The sequence below is a fragment of the Dendropsophus ebraccatus genome, chromosome 1 (assembly GCF_027789765.1).
Source record: "Dendropsophus ebraccatus isolate aDenEbr1 chromosome 1, aDenEbr1.pat, whole genome shotgun sequence".
In the NCBI taxonomy this organism is placed as follows: Eukaryota; Metazoa; Chordata; class Amphibia; order Anura; family Hylidae; genus Dendropsophus; species Dendropsophus ebraccatus.
This window is the reverse complement of record NC_091454.1, coordinates 157,022,626-157,038,008: the sequence shown is the minus strand read 5'-3', so window position 1 is coordinate 157,038,008 and position 15,383 is coordinate 157,022,626. Positions and strand designations below refer to the sequence as shown.

The following is a 15,383-nucleotide window of genomic DNA, read 5'->3' as shown; positions in this document are numbered from 1 at the left end:
GCAGAAGAACATGTGAAAAAGTAGAAGAACTTGTGAAAAAGTGAAATCTTGGACAATCTTCACATTCGGCATGTCTGCCCCTATAAGTTGTTAACAGTAGCTAAACTTCCCTTATATAAATTGTCCTACATCTATGCATTCATGTTATTCAAGAGAATGTTCAAAAGTAGTTTGTATCACTAACACCATAGTCATGCCTGACATAACAATCACAGTACCTTGAACGTTCCACCGTCTGTGCAGGGGTCTCCACCCGGTCACACGCTGAGAAGACTACAATGCTGTGATTAAGGCTACACAGTGGCTAAAACGCGACTAGTGAACAAGTGGGACTTCACCATGTCCATGTTTATTTTATTCTGGATTTCGTTTGAATAAAATCTGGAATTTTTTTTACTGGATCCTGGTGCTGGCAGATTTTCCTTTCTTATTAAAGAGAATCCTTGCCTTATCCACACAGACATTTTACAGATCTATATGTGAACTGTATGTGTAAACTATGCTCAAGCGTTTACAATTCTAAAAGGAAAAGAATTCCACTTATTCCTCAGGAAATGCTGCAAGTTGGTCACGACCCTTCTTATAGGCAGAAGGAAGTCTGGTACTAGTGACAAGTTACAGAGCTGAAATGCTGCGGCCACTTTGGCACAATCACACTCACGCCTGTCCCTTCAGTGTCACAGCTTCCTGTTACGCCACAGGCGGTCTGAAGTGATAAAATACGAGGCTCTAAACCACCTCACAAAGACGACTGGAACATCTCATTTGTTCAGTTTTAAGCATCTGACAGTGTAAAGCTTTGTTGTGGCAAATGAGGAAACAGAATAAGCCTATTAGCCCAGAGCGTGCTTCATAGCCTGCATCACAACAAATGCCTGTGGGCCTTATTTTGTCTTTTGTAAAGAAGATCTCTGCGTAGTTCAGTTCCTTGCTGATGGCTGGATCATAAGATATTTTACTATAATATTAGTAAACCAAGTTACGAAAATAAATAAATGGAGTGGGTGCAGGATAGCTTTTCGAGTTGGCTACTTATGTCCTATCTATATCTCATAACTATGGAAAACTCCTTTACCACTAACCCTTAGCCCCCACCAATTGTATATCATGAAATGAGATCACATCTAGAGTTGTTATTCCTACTGTATATATTCCAAAACCAATGTGTTAAAGGGGTATTTCCATCTTAAAGAGGATGTACCACCCGGTACATCCTCTTTAACCTGAACCCACGGATCGATCGGTGCCAGCGTGGGGAAGCCGGTGCCGCGGTCTGTTTTTCGGACCGCCGCCCGGTTCCTGAGCACAGCGCCGTTTGATCCAGCGGTAGGCTGGTGCTGAAGCACAGGAGGCGGGCTGGCCCGCCCCCAGTGGGAGGGAATTCCCTCCCCTGTATGATGCGGCTCCATTCATTCTAAGCGAGCCACGTCATACAAGGAAGGGAATTCCCCCCCACTGGGGGCGGCCCGGCCGACCTCAGTGCTTCAGCACCGGCTGGTACAGCAGGATTGAACGGGAACCGGGCGGCGGTCCAAAAAACCAACCGCGGCACCGGCGCCGATCGATCCGTGGGGTCAGGTTAAAGAGGATGTACCGGGTGGTACATCCTCTTTAAGATACACAGGACAGGGAAAAACAAGCTGATTGAGTGGGCCCAGCCACACTCTGGTTTGTCTGAACCCCAACACTCTGCATTTGATTGCCATGGTTGTATCTATGTTTTCCAGGCAGCATCCAAATTCTTCAGCCACTGGTAATCAAATGCACACATGACTTATGCCCCTCCTTCCGGGACAAGTTTTGCCCTCATTTACGGGATTGATTGGGGTGACAGTGGTCAGACTTCACGGTCACTAATCAGCACCAAGAAGAGTTTGTAGGTTTTTCCTTTTAAGGCCCACTTAGGCAATCTGGCTCCATTGAGGGAATATTGTGCATTTGTGTACAACACTTTGTATTGTTGTATGTATGTATGTATTTATGCATGAGTGAGGGGATTTGCTGGTGGCAAGCCCCTCTAAGGAAAGCAAGAAGTTGTTAATGCAGCAATTTAGATGTTTTTATAGTATGTTTGCCTATGTGGAGATATGTATACTTTGTACAATCCAACAAGAAAGACAAAAAGTGATGGCACTGCCTGGCTCTCCACTAGATGGCACTGTATCTCAGGCTGGTTCCGGTATGTGGTGGTGCTCAATCCGAAATAAACATACTGTATGAACAATGAATAAAGGATGAAAGGAGGCACTCACCAGCAGTGTATTCAGACCATTCAGCATTTATTGCTGTGCGCAGAAGGAGTGGGGGAGACAAGGTGAGTGACGGCAGTTTCGTGGCACTAAGCCGCGAAACTGCGGTCACCCACCTTGTCTCCCCCGCTCCCCCTGCGCACAGCAATAAAAGCCGGATGGTCTGAATACACTGCTGGTGAGTGCCTCCTTTCATCCTTTATTCATTATGTATACTTTGTATCTGCTGGTATTTTGTTTTATATATTAAAAAGAATAAGGAAAATTTAGAAGAGAAAAAAAAAACTACGGCTATAATTGTGGGTGAAAACAAAACATTTGACCAGGTGTGTGCAGGGGCGGGCTGGGCCGGGGGGCAGGGAGGCATGTGCCCCCCGGGCCGGTCTTCCCCACCACATCACAGGGCCGCAATGTGGCCACTGGTTAAATGCATCCGGGCCGCCAGGGGAGCTTACCGAGCATCAGGCCGGAGGAGGATGATTTCTGCCTCTGCTGCCGACCCCTGCTGTGACTGCTATATTAGCAGCAGGAGCCCAGGGAGCACTAGGACGCCGGGGCAGGACGCCCCCTCCCCCACACACACTCCCGGCAGGCTAGATAACCTTGTGACAGAGAAACAGTGAGTGACAATCACTCCCTGTCTCTCTGTAGAAGACTCCAGCTCTGCAAGTGGCAAGATGTCTGGTTATCTTCCCACTTGCATCTGGTCTCCTCAGGCACAGCCCCAGGCAGCCTCCTCAGGCCCCTCTCCCCAGCTCAGTGACCCCTGTGCACCCTCTAGCTGCAGGGACACTATGGTGGCAGAGCTCTGTCTGGAGGCTGCAGGGGGATAAAACAAGAAGAATTTGTCCCCACGATTCCTAAAGCTGCTCCTTGTCTGTGTCGGGGCAGAGAGGAAGAGGGAGGGAGGCCCAGTACAGCAGAGCTATGTGCCAGAGCAGCATGGCAGGAAGCTGTGTGCCCTCCTGTACAGCCTGATCTCCTGTCCCCTCCACTGCTGCCGGCCTGTAACATCTATCAGAGAGACAGACAGGAGGTTAGTGTATATTGTGTAATGTGTGTGTGTCTCTATATACATGTGTTGTGTATATGAAGGTGTGTATATATATATACACGTGTGTGTGTATATATATATGTGTGTATTTATATGTGTGTGTGGTGTGTATATATACGTGTGTGTGGTGTATATATGTGTGTGTGGTGTGTGTATATATATATGTGTGTGGTGTATATATGTGTGTGTGGTGTGTATATATATGTGTGTGGTGTATATATATACACGTGTGTGTGTGGTGTATATATGTGTGTGTGTGGTGTATATATGTGTGTGTGTGGTGTATATATGTGTGTCTGTGTATATATACGTGTGTGTGTGGTGTACATATATGTGTGTGTGTGGTGTACATATATGTGTGTGTGTGGTGTATATATGTGTGTGTGGTGTGTATATATATATGTGTGTGGTGTATATATATATACGTGTGTGTGTGGTGTATATATATATATATATGTGTGTGTGGTGTGTGTATATATATGTGTGTGGTGTGTATATATATATATATATGTGTGTGGTGTGTGTATATATATATATATATATATATATATATGTGTGGTGTGTGCATATATACGTGTGTGTGGTGTTTATATATATGTGTGTGTGTGTATATATATGTGTGTGTGTGGTGTATATATGTGTGTGTGGTGTGTATGTATATGTGTGTGGTGTATATATATATACGTATGTGTGTGGTGTATATATATATGTGTGTGTGTACATAAATCCGTTTGTGTCTAATTCTCCGGCGTGGGGGAGGAATGTGGTGGCATGGTTTGCTTATAGGGGAGCCCAGGCAACTTTTTTGCAAAGGGGCCCTATGTATTCTGTGTCCGCCCCTGCCCGGCCCAGATGTGAAGGAGCGGGGATACCGGCAGACGGGAATCCAAGGCGCACTGGTAGCAGACAGCCCATTGGCTGCCTGCCTTGTCAATCACCGCACCGCACTGTTCCCGGCCTCCCACTCTAGTGACGTCACAGGCTTGAGGTGGGGAGAAGAGGAGCTGTGCTGATTTCTATTTCAGCAATCATGTTATCATACAACAATCATATAATGGAGGTGGGGCTGCTATTAATGGTGAGGGCTTTCCACTAGTTCCCAGGGGGTTAACATTTATGGGGGAGAGGGGAAATAATATTAATGGTGGGAGCTGTCTCCTGGGGGGGGGGGGGGGGGGGGTTATTACCCTGGGGTCTTACCTAATGTATGGATGCTTGGAGGGGGCCTAATTACCATGTTGTTACACAGAGGGTCCTTCTACAATATATGGACTCTATAGCATGCTATATGGGGTAACAGAGGGGGCACTACATACTCAGGCCATGTGCACCTATAGTAAGAGACTGTCCATTCCGTGACCCGGCCAGGCTCTGAAAAGATCATCCCAGCCGGTACTGACCAGATGATCTTTATGGCTGCAGACTTCAGCGTGCGCCCACATCAGAACTCCCCACTGCACACTATGAAGCGAGCGGCCGCAGCTGCTCGCTTCATAGTGTGCACTGACATGTCAGTTGTTTGCGGCGCCGCAAGGGATCCCTGACAGAGCGTATACTATGTGTATACGATCCGGCCGGGATCCCATAGACAGATCGCACACATATTTTTTTCGTATTAACTACGGCCGTTCTTGCAATCGGCAACAACGGCCGTAGAAATACGAAAAAATACGTTGTGTGAACATAGCCTAATACTGTATGGGAGCACAGAAGGGCCTAACAAGTATTGGGCATGCCCAGATAGGGGCTTAACTAGTCTACTGGGGCACATAGGGGACCCAGCTACTCTGTTGGCGGCATAAAGGGTCCTGATGTCTATATGGATGCACATAGAGGGGCTTTTTAGTTTATTGGGGCACAGAGGTGGCCCAACTAATATATGGATACTCAGAGGGGGGGTAAGGTAACAGGACAGGTAATGTATACAGAGCTGGAGCGGGAGGCGGGCGGCATCAGAAGGGGTTAAGCGGCCGGCAGGTGTACATACACGCAGCGGTCGTTCAGACCACTGCGTGTATGTAATGACAGTGATCTGCCAGGACCTAGCCAACTCGCAGCGTTATTAACGCTGCGAGTCGGTAGGTGTGAAGGCACCCTTAGGGCTGATGGTTGTAACAGGATAAGAGAACCAGAAGGGCAATTTAAATGATTACAGCACTGATATCAAGGTCACCAGGTACACAGCATGGTACCTTAAAGAGTCACTGTCGTTAAATATATATATATATATATATATATATATATATATATTTTTTTTTTTTGCAGAAATCAATAGTCCAGACGATTTTAAGAAACTTTGTAATTGGGTTTATTAGGCAAATCTGCTATTATCTGCAAGTAAAAAGCCTTTTCCCAGGTCCCCCCCCTCCTCTCCTTTCTGCTATCCACTCCTCAGAATCAGGAAATCTCGACTGTTTTCATCTCTTTTATCAGTAGGATCCTGTCTGGTCTATGAAGAGGGGAGGGGGGAGGGAGAAGGAGTGAGATTAGCTGGCAGCAGAGAACGGATTGCACAGCGGGGGGAGCTATTCAGAGGCTATTCAGAGGTCAGAGAGGTTAGTGGTGACATCAGAGGAGAGATCCCTGATGTGGCAGTACATTTAACTCTTTGTTGCCCTGTTTTGTTGTCTTTTATCTCTCTCTCCATAGGAAAACAATGAAGACAGGGGAAGAGGTTCAAACTGCTTTTTCATTATAAAAATTCATTTTTTGGCTAATAAACCCAATTACAAAGTTTCTTAAAATTGCCTGTACTATTGATTTCTGCCAAAAAATTCTAACGGCAGTGACACTTTAAGGCTGCGTTCATACTACGTATATTTCAGTCAGTATTGCAACCAAAACCAGGAGTGGATTAAAAACACAGAAAGGATCTGTTCACACAATGTTGAAATTGAGTGGATGGCCGCCATATAATGGTAAATAACGGCCATTATTTCAATATAACAGCCGTTGTTCTAAAATAACAGCAAATATTTGCCATTAAATGGCGTCCGTCCACTCAATTTCACCATTGTGTGATCAGATCCTTTCTGTGTTTTTAATCAACTCCTGGTTTTGGTTGCAATACTGACTGAAATATACATATACTGACTGAAATATACATATACTGACTGAAATATACGTAGTGTGAACGCAGCCCTAGGGTGCATTCACACAGACAGATTATCTGACTCATTTTTGAAGCCAAAGTCAGGAATGGAGTTTATGGTCTGTTCCTGACTTTGGCTTCAAAAATCTGTCAGATAAATCTCTCTGTGTAAAGGCAACCCCAAGGTACTATGGTGCACACCTGGAGCTGGGTTCCCTTTAATCCAATAGATGTATATCTTGGTATAGCTCTCATTACATACTATATAGCATGTGAGAAAGCACTAGGTTTTAAGAAGTACTCAGGGGCTTGAGACATCTCAACCAGAGGTGAGACATGGCTCTGATACGGGGTTGAAGGAGCGCGATGGGACTCACACATCTTGATTAGAGTATTGGGGCTGGCCTTCACATCACAAGGGATGTTCGTGGCTGGGAACACTGACCCCAATACTATGATTCTGTGGCGCCTGTGGCATCTACTTTCCCTGCACCGATTTGGGGAGGATAATAGTAGATAAGGGCCAGAGTGGTCCTTGAAAGATGGGCCGCTAGCCTGTCACTCAAGGGCCAGTGCTGTGTGCTTGCCCCCCAGGCTAAAACTTGCCAGCCAGCCCCTGGGTGTGTGTGTGTGTGTTTGGGGGGGGGGGGGTAGTTTTTTTTGCAAAAGCAGGTGGTAAATAATGAGCATGTTTATTATTTGGACAGTCGTAATCTATACTACTGTTCTATACTGTGTGGGCACTAGTGACAAATTGTCTATTGAAATCAATGGAACACATTACTACATTAAAAATACGCCCTTATTTTTACCTCAAAATCCTGACCGTATTTTGGTATTATTTTACTGAATAAAAATGAAGGGCTGTTACGAACCATTTTACGAGAAAAAATGTCATACAAAATGTCTGTGCAAAGAAAAATGCAGAGCATACATATAAAGTCACTGTCCTGTCAGGAAATCAAAAATAACAGGAAAGTCAGTATCTATAGGGGATGCTTAATAATATTTAGTTTCTTCAGATCTCACTCCTTGGGCTTCATTAGGGCAGAGCCGTCATCCCTGTGATTTCCAATACATTACAAAGTCTATAGGGAGTCTGAGACACCCTCTTTCCCATCATTGATTCAGGCTGCTGGTATTTCTCTGCCCCTGCAGAGTGCCGCCCCAATATTCATAAGGAGGGGCTGAATGGTGCACTCTGGGTGGTAGTCCTGCCACCATTGTGCCAAGTCTCCTAATTTGCATATGGAATAAAATTAGGAATTCCAGAAAGAAAATGACCATGGTCCGTAGAAGCGCCGTTTAGGGGCGTGAAACAGCCTGTCACCAGCACCTTCATGGCGTCTGCACTGATGATTACCTGCACCTTGTCCAAGATATTTTTAAGATGAAGAAATAAAGACTAAGAATTTTATCCGGTGAGTGCACCCTATTCTTCTTTCTTTGTTACATATTATTGACACATTAGATAACATTTTGGACAAACTTGCCTATTTCAGAGGGATCTATCAACCATCTAAAGTCCACTGAGGGCTCCTCTCCACTGATGGCAATAAAATCCAAAAGGTTTTGTTTTCGGGGAGATACACCACCAGTGGTGTCTGACAGTAAGGGCCCTATAACACGGAGCGATAATTCGGCCGATTATCGCTCAGTGTAATAGAAACAAACAGTCAGCTGATCACTGGCTGATCATTGGTGAAGGTTTGGACCCAAAATAGTCAGGTGCCGACCGCACATTGCAATCGTAGTAGCAATGCGCAGCCGACGGCTGACGATTGCCCAAACACATGATATCTTACCTCTCCTCGCTCCTGGTCTTCCCTCATGTGCTGTGCAGCTCCCCAGCCCCAGCGGCTGCAGCGTCTAAGCATCCTGTGAGCTAACAGGTTGCTCTGATGCTGCTGCCGCCAGGATCGGGAAGCTGTACAGCACAGGAGAGAAGACCAGGAGCGAGGAGAGGTAAGATATCATGTGTTTGGGCAAGGGCTGCATAGACATCAGTAACCATGTCCATGCAGCTCTTGCCCGATTATGGCGCCATCTAATTGGTCCAGGAAAACTTACTAAAATGATCAGGCCATAGTCGGCCCGTGTAATAGGACCCTAACAGTTACCCCTCTGTGAATTCAGAATACATGCAGAAACAAGCATGCGTGTTTTCAACTACCAGATATCTAAAATGTATGGCCAGCTTAAAGGGGTATTGTGCAGGAAAGAAATATTTTCATCTATATGTTAAAAATTATAAAATTTATAAAAGGTTTTTGAATTACATCTCTGAAATGCCCTTGAGAAAGTTATGTAGTTCTTTCTAAACCAACACAGTGCTTCCTCCTTGTCAGAAAGTGTCCAGAGCAGAAAAAACCCCAGAGCAAACCTGTCCTACTCTGGACAATTCCTGCAAACGGTGCAGCAGTAAGCACTGTTTTGAAGCTGAAAAATGACGGGACTTCCTGCAAGACATGCAGCAGCTCATAAGTACTGGCGTGAATTTTTTTTTTAAATAAAACGAATTTGAAGAACATTTAAGACCATTTTGCAAATTTTTAAGTACAGTGCATTTTAATAGCAAAATGTTGATTTTTACTACATTGCTTTTAACATGGCACAAGAGGTTTTGCAGTTGTCGTTCTATCTCCACACGATAACTTGTAGCTTGAAGAATACTTGACACTGAAGAATTTGTCATTAATGGTCATTCAAATCTATATAATGGTACAGGGTGAGGTTAGAAATGTAATGGGATCTGTCACACAGTAGGTTTGGTCTTAGAGGGCAGCTCCTTTGAATTAGAGTGAAGCACAGTTCAGCTAAACAACTTAGTAGTCTATTACTAAGTGCTTATAGATAAAGGCCTCAGGAGGAAATAAAGAATCACTACTTATCATTAGGACAGTAAAAAGACAGAAATAATTGGTAGCGTCCAGCTGTGTCTAAATGACTACAAAGTACGCCTCCAGAACAAGTTCTATAGAAAACCTCCATTAATGAACAGAGCTTCCACTACAGATTAAATGCATCTTAGAAAGTTCTGGAAATAGGCAAAAAGCACATGTGATCTTGCCGTCAGTGCACTAACCAAGAAGAGTGGGTCTGTCGTGCTGCCTAGAGGTCACTTGGCATGGCCGAATGAACTCTCCAAAAACGTGAAATGTGCAGAAAGCAGCAGCTAAGAACACGGAGAAGGAGACTGCATAGATGAAAGGAATTTTTAGTCTCACCACAGGCAGCAACAATTGAAAAGTTATGTTTGAGTGGAATACCCCTTTAAAGTTTCACTGTCATTATAACCTTCAAAATCTAAATCAACAGTAGATATAAAGCATATTTGCAATTTACATTCTTTATTTTTTTAGTTATCATTGTAAACACAGCACTTCTGACTTTTTTCCAAAGAGACTAAACAGAGGAAGTCCCATATTTCCCATGTCATCTGCATGCTCACAGAGAAGGCAGTACTGGACAGGCTTTAAGGGTTTAGTCTCTTTTTTTTTTAACCAGCACAAGAATAAAAATCTGCCTTCAGGAGACTGGACCTGGGTTTCAGATAAGTATAGTTCTGTTTTACAGCATGACAACAAAAAAAATAATAAATTAATGTAAATTGCTAAATTGATTTCACATATACTGTTGATTTATATTTTAAAGGTTATAACAAAAGTGACACTTTAAGAAGTGTACTCTAGTGCCCTATAGTGGTGTGACAATCTAATGCTCATTAGCGGCTATACACATGTTGTACAGAGGAGGATTTAATAATAGTAATTATATTTCTAATGCAAATAGAGGTCCAATTTAAAGGAAATGCTACAAATTCTTTATGAAACCGTGATCTATGGCAACACAACTGCTTCATTATTTTCAATGGTCACAAGGACCTCAATCTTGAAGAATAGGCTCTTATCATAATTTATCTGCTTCCTAGCTCAGCAACATCATTTTACTGCAAAAGCCCTAAAACACAGGCATTTTCTTTAAGACAATTACCTAAATGAAGACATCAAATCACGACACGAGCAATGATTTTGCAGCTAGTATTTTATACATTATATATATATATATATATATATATATATATATATATATATATATATATATATATTTGTAACATAAAGAAGATTAAAAGAAAGATACACATTGGTTTTTTGGCTTTGCAAGTTATTTTTAAAAGAGGAGAACAGCCCTGGAGAATTAAAGGATATGTGCCCAACTAGGAATATAATACCAGCTATGGGTTCCTAGAACTGGGATAAAAGGGGTTATCCAGCGCTAAAAAAACATGGCCACTTTTCCCCCTCTCGTCTCCAGATTGGGTGGGGTTTTGAACTCCGTTCCATTGAAGTGAGTGAAGATTTGCACACCTGAACTGGAGACAAGAGAGGGGGAAAAGTAGCCATATTTTTAGCGCTTGATAACACCTTTAAGGGTAGTTTCACACGTACCGACTTGCAGCGTTAATAACGCTGCGAGTCGGCTAGGTCCTGGTAGATCACTGTCATTACATACACACAGCGGTCTGAACGACGGCTGCGTGTATGAATTCTGCCGGCCGCTTAACCCCTTCAGCTGCCGCCTGACTCCCGCTCTGTATACATTACCTGTCTTCGCTGCATGTGGTCCCCGGCGTACTGCTCTGCCGCCCGGCCAATCAGTGTGTTGCCCTGCCGCAGCCTCTGATTGGCTGGGCGGGAGAGCAGTACATCGGGACCCCGTGCAGGGAGGACAGGTAATGTCTACAGCGGAGTGGGATCGGGAGCCGGGCGGCAGCTGAAGGGGTTAAGCGGCCGGCAGAATTACATACACGCAGCGGTCGTTCAGACCGCTGTGTGTATGTAGTGAAAGTGATCTGCCAGGACCTAGCCGACTCGCAGCGTTATTAACGCTGCGAGTCGGTACGTGTGAAGCTAACCTAAGGGTCATTTAAGATTAATCAATCTTTGGCCACCCAAGGCCACAAACAAGTGCCTTACGGCAAGATTGGCGTACGTTTACCGTGCTTCACACGGCACAACTAGTTAAGCGGCTGGGCTGCATGAACAATTTGAATCTTGCTGCCTGGAAAAGGTGGATGCAGCCTAAGGGCCCTATTCCACCAATCGATTATCGTCCGAATCGCCCCGAAGAGGAGCCCTGCACCATGCATAGATAATGTATACTAGTTAAGCTAGGGCTGCAGCCCTTGTTTAACAATAATCGGGCCTTGGAATAGGCCCAGTAAACGAGCGCCGATCTAGCAGAATACCACCCTAAGTACTGCATGGAAAACATGGACACATACACTTTCACCATGCAGTGGAATTCAAATGCTGATCGTTCAGATTTGCGTAGACCCATACTTTTAGCAAGTTTGCTGTTCTCTATCAACGGTAAGCAATGCTCAAAAGATGCCATCAGCCAAGGATGGCTCATCTTCCTGCTCCTCAGCTGATTGCTGACATTTTTATATGGGCCGATAGGTTTCTAGTATCGCTAGTATTGCTCCTTGCCTATAAATGGCCTGTGTAAAAGGGGCTTAAAGAGGACCTGTCACCCCTGGTGCCGGGGTGGCAGGCTATCGAACCCCCCGCGCGCGCGCTAGAGCCCCTTATACTTACTTGATCGCGCCGGATCCCGCTTCTTCGGCCAGTCCCGGGACGGAGATATCCCCGCGGGGCTGAGATCAGTCCAACGCTCATAGAGAATGAATCGTGAGTCCGACGCTCCCTTCATTCTCTATGAGCTTCGGGCGATCAAGTAAGTATGAGGGGCTCTAGCGAGGGTCGGGAGCCTGTCACCCTGGCACCGGGGATTACAGGTCCTCTTTAAGTGTATGTGCGCACTAAGGAATAGGCGAGGAATTCACTCTTAATTTCAACTTGAAATTCCTCCCGTAAAATATGAACAGAGCAATGTCTCATTGTGTTCAATGGGATTTCCGCTCTGTTGTTCACACAGTGGAACTTTCGCTCAGAATTTCCTGGGGCTGATCCCGGTATAGAAATCCTAAAGAAGTCAATGGAGCTTTAATTCTGCTCGTATTCTGCCAGAGCTAAATATTCTTTAATTCGTCACCTATTCCTCAGTGTGCACATACAGTACCCTTAGGGTCCGTGCACACTAAGGAATTCTCGTGTATAACTTGCAGGGGATTTCACCACTCGTCCTCGCATGCTCCCGTTTCAATCTCCTCCCATCCCATACACTCCATTCTATGGTCAGGTGGATTCCACCGTCCGCCCAAAGAATGGCGGAATCTGCGGCAAGTTATCCATGAGAATTCCTAAGTGTGCACATACCCTAATACAGTGACCAGTAAAAAGATCAGGGTCAATTCTACTAAGTATTGTCAACAAGACCAGCGAACACTTCAGTTTTATTTTTCACGGCTCCTTCACATACACATTTTCTCCAATTTGTTCTGCATGTTTTCACTTCTTATACAAAAGGCCATAGAAATAATACCAGAAAAATATATTAAAAAAAAAAAACACCCTACACACCTAGCCATGCCCCCTGCTCGCCCATCAGGTGAACAGGGCATATGTCTGCAAACAGCGACTAGGGGCCTTATTCCACCGGACGATTATCATTCGCATAATCGTTAACGATCTCAAAAGATCGCTATTGCGAAAGACCTAAAAACGTTCACTTATTTCCATGGAACGATAATCATTACTTATGATCATATTTGCGATTGTTTTTTCTTCGCTATTTCTTTGATATTGCATTCGTATCTACTGCGAACGACCGAATGACGTCTTATTCAATGCGAATGATTTGCGAACGAGCAACAATAAAAATAGGTCCAGGTCTTATAAAGCGATCAATGATTTCTCGTTTGATCGTTAATCGTTAACTGCATTTCAACCGAACGATTATCGTTTAGATTCGAACGATTTAACATTAATCTGAACGATAATCGTCCGGTGGAATAGGGCCCTAAGGTATAAAACATACTGGAAAAATGCCAAAGAGTTTAACCACGCTGTTTAGTCTAATGTAACAGTCCGTTAGGGGCTTTCTCAGTAGGTTTTAGCTTTACACCGTGTTGATATGCTCACTAGCGCTTTATACAAAAATATAAATGCTACTAGGTGTGTGGGGGACACCCTATATTCCCCCAATTATACAGATCATAGACTAAACATATAGATACACCCAGCGCAGATAATTAGTGGGTCAGTCAGAATAAGGAGGATTATATAGGTGACAAATACCTGTATAGAAATCCAGCTGGAAAGGTGATTACACTTACACAGATGCCGATATCAATGGAGTTCAGCCGAAGTCCACATGAAGGGTCCATGTACTCCCTGTTCATCATCTCCTCTACACTGCATAAAAGCTGGATGTGGGCTTAGTCTGAACTCCATTGATATCGGCATCTGTAAGTGTAATATTCACCTTTCCAGCTGGATTTCAATACAGGTATTGGTCACCTATATGATCTTCACCCTCCTTATTCTGACTGACCCACTAATAGTCTGCAGTGACAAAGACAAAACATAATATCCACAGCCCCTTGTATAGTAATGAATACGGTGGCTCGCCCATAAGTTTCTATAGCACTACAAATCCCAGAAATGTGTCATTTTAGTTTATGTCTGCCAATGCTACTATATTCTGCTCTGCAAACAAAGTATATGTGGCCATACTTTTAGCTGTGAGAGCAGATCCAAACTCCAAGCTCACAGTTATGCCTGAAAGGAGAGGCTTGGCTCGCAGATTTCTCCTCCACTTGAAAGATCAATTTACCTGAAATGGGTTTCAGGAATTAAACAAAAGTTATCTCACCCCTGCATTAGTGCCAGGGGCGTAGCTAGGATTCATGGGGCCACATAGCAAGAAACTGTACAGGGCCCCACGTATACTGTATGGCACCCCCCCCCCCCTATACTCACATGACCCGGCGCAGTGCCACGGCATTCCGTTCTCTCAAACCCCCAGGACACGAGTAACATCACTGGCACGCCAGGAAGCTGGGAGAAATGGATGCAGAGGGAGCCTCCGGCCACAAGAGTGGGAGCTCTGCCAGTGCGTGGCATGAGCCGTAGATGCCATGGAGGCAGACCATGTTTCGCCGGAAGGGGGGGGGCCTTGGTCCCTCTGCCGCACGGGCCCCATAACAGTTGCGTGGTCTGCCTCCATGGTGTCTACACCACTAATATGCACCACCTGCCTCCACAGGCTTTGACTAGTATTGCAGCTATTCAAAAGAATAAAGCTCCACTATAACAGCAAACACATTCCATTGACAATATATCTATCCCTAAAGTAGAAAGTGGAACTACCCCCCCCCCCCCCCCATTATCAGGATCAGTGGGGTTCCTTATGGTCAGAAGTCCACTTATCTATTAGACATGACTGATATACTACTGCCATGGTATTCCTATATAGTGAGAGGATGCATAAACTCCTCTATAGCACAGCGTTATACTGAACCTACAGAAACATATCACCGCACACCCCTATCTACAGCACAGACCACTGATCTCTTGCTGCTGACAGACTCCAGGAGCATGCTGGGAGTTGCAGTGCCTGCAGTGGCAATCAAGTAGTCAGCGCTGCACTGGTTGGAGCAGGTCCCCTCCCGGCCTCTCACCTGTCTCCTCCAGAGCCCCGGTTGGCCCCATCCACCTCCGGACAGCGCTCAGCACTCTCGCCTTATTTGGGTCTCGTGAAGTTGTTATATGTATTCTCATGCTGTTAACTGTTCACCTTTATTCTGCCCAACAACAGTGATGTACTAAGGGAGGAGCTGAGCTAGGGGAGGGAGATGCTAGACAGGAAGCCATTGTGGACGCATGGAATAAAGTGTTCTCATCCAGCAGATGATTATCACAGAGTGGAATTATTTCAGGTTCTCTGCATCACCACTACAAGCCACAACTGGTGACAAGGATTAAGAATCACCAGCTAGAGGTATTTCAGCAATACAGCAAACTGGGTACAAGACTGCAACACCAGCACCAGCCATGGCCAGCTTACCCTCCTTCACTGCATC

At 44.9% G+C, this 15,383-nt stretch overlaps 1 protein-coding gene across 3 annotated transcripts in view; it reads right to left on the bottom strand.

Moving 5' to 3' along the window:
• RAB27A (RAB27A, member RAS oncogene family) overlaps window positions 1–15,084 on the bottom strand; it is a 57,989-nt gene extending 42,905 nt beyond the window's left edge. The window contains exon 1 of one of the 3 annotated variants that reach the window (XM_069982549.1): window positions 14,982–15,084. The gene's annotated coding sequence lies outside the window, so the exon portion shown is untranslated. The remainder of the gene's footprint in view (window positions 1–14,981) is intronic. The other 2 variants (XM_069982522.1, XM_069982531.1) reach the window with 2 other exon arrangements.
• Window positions 15,085–15,383: the final 299 nt, after the last annotated feature.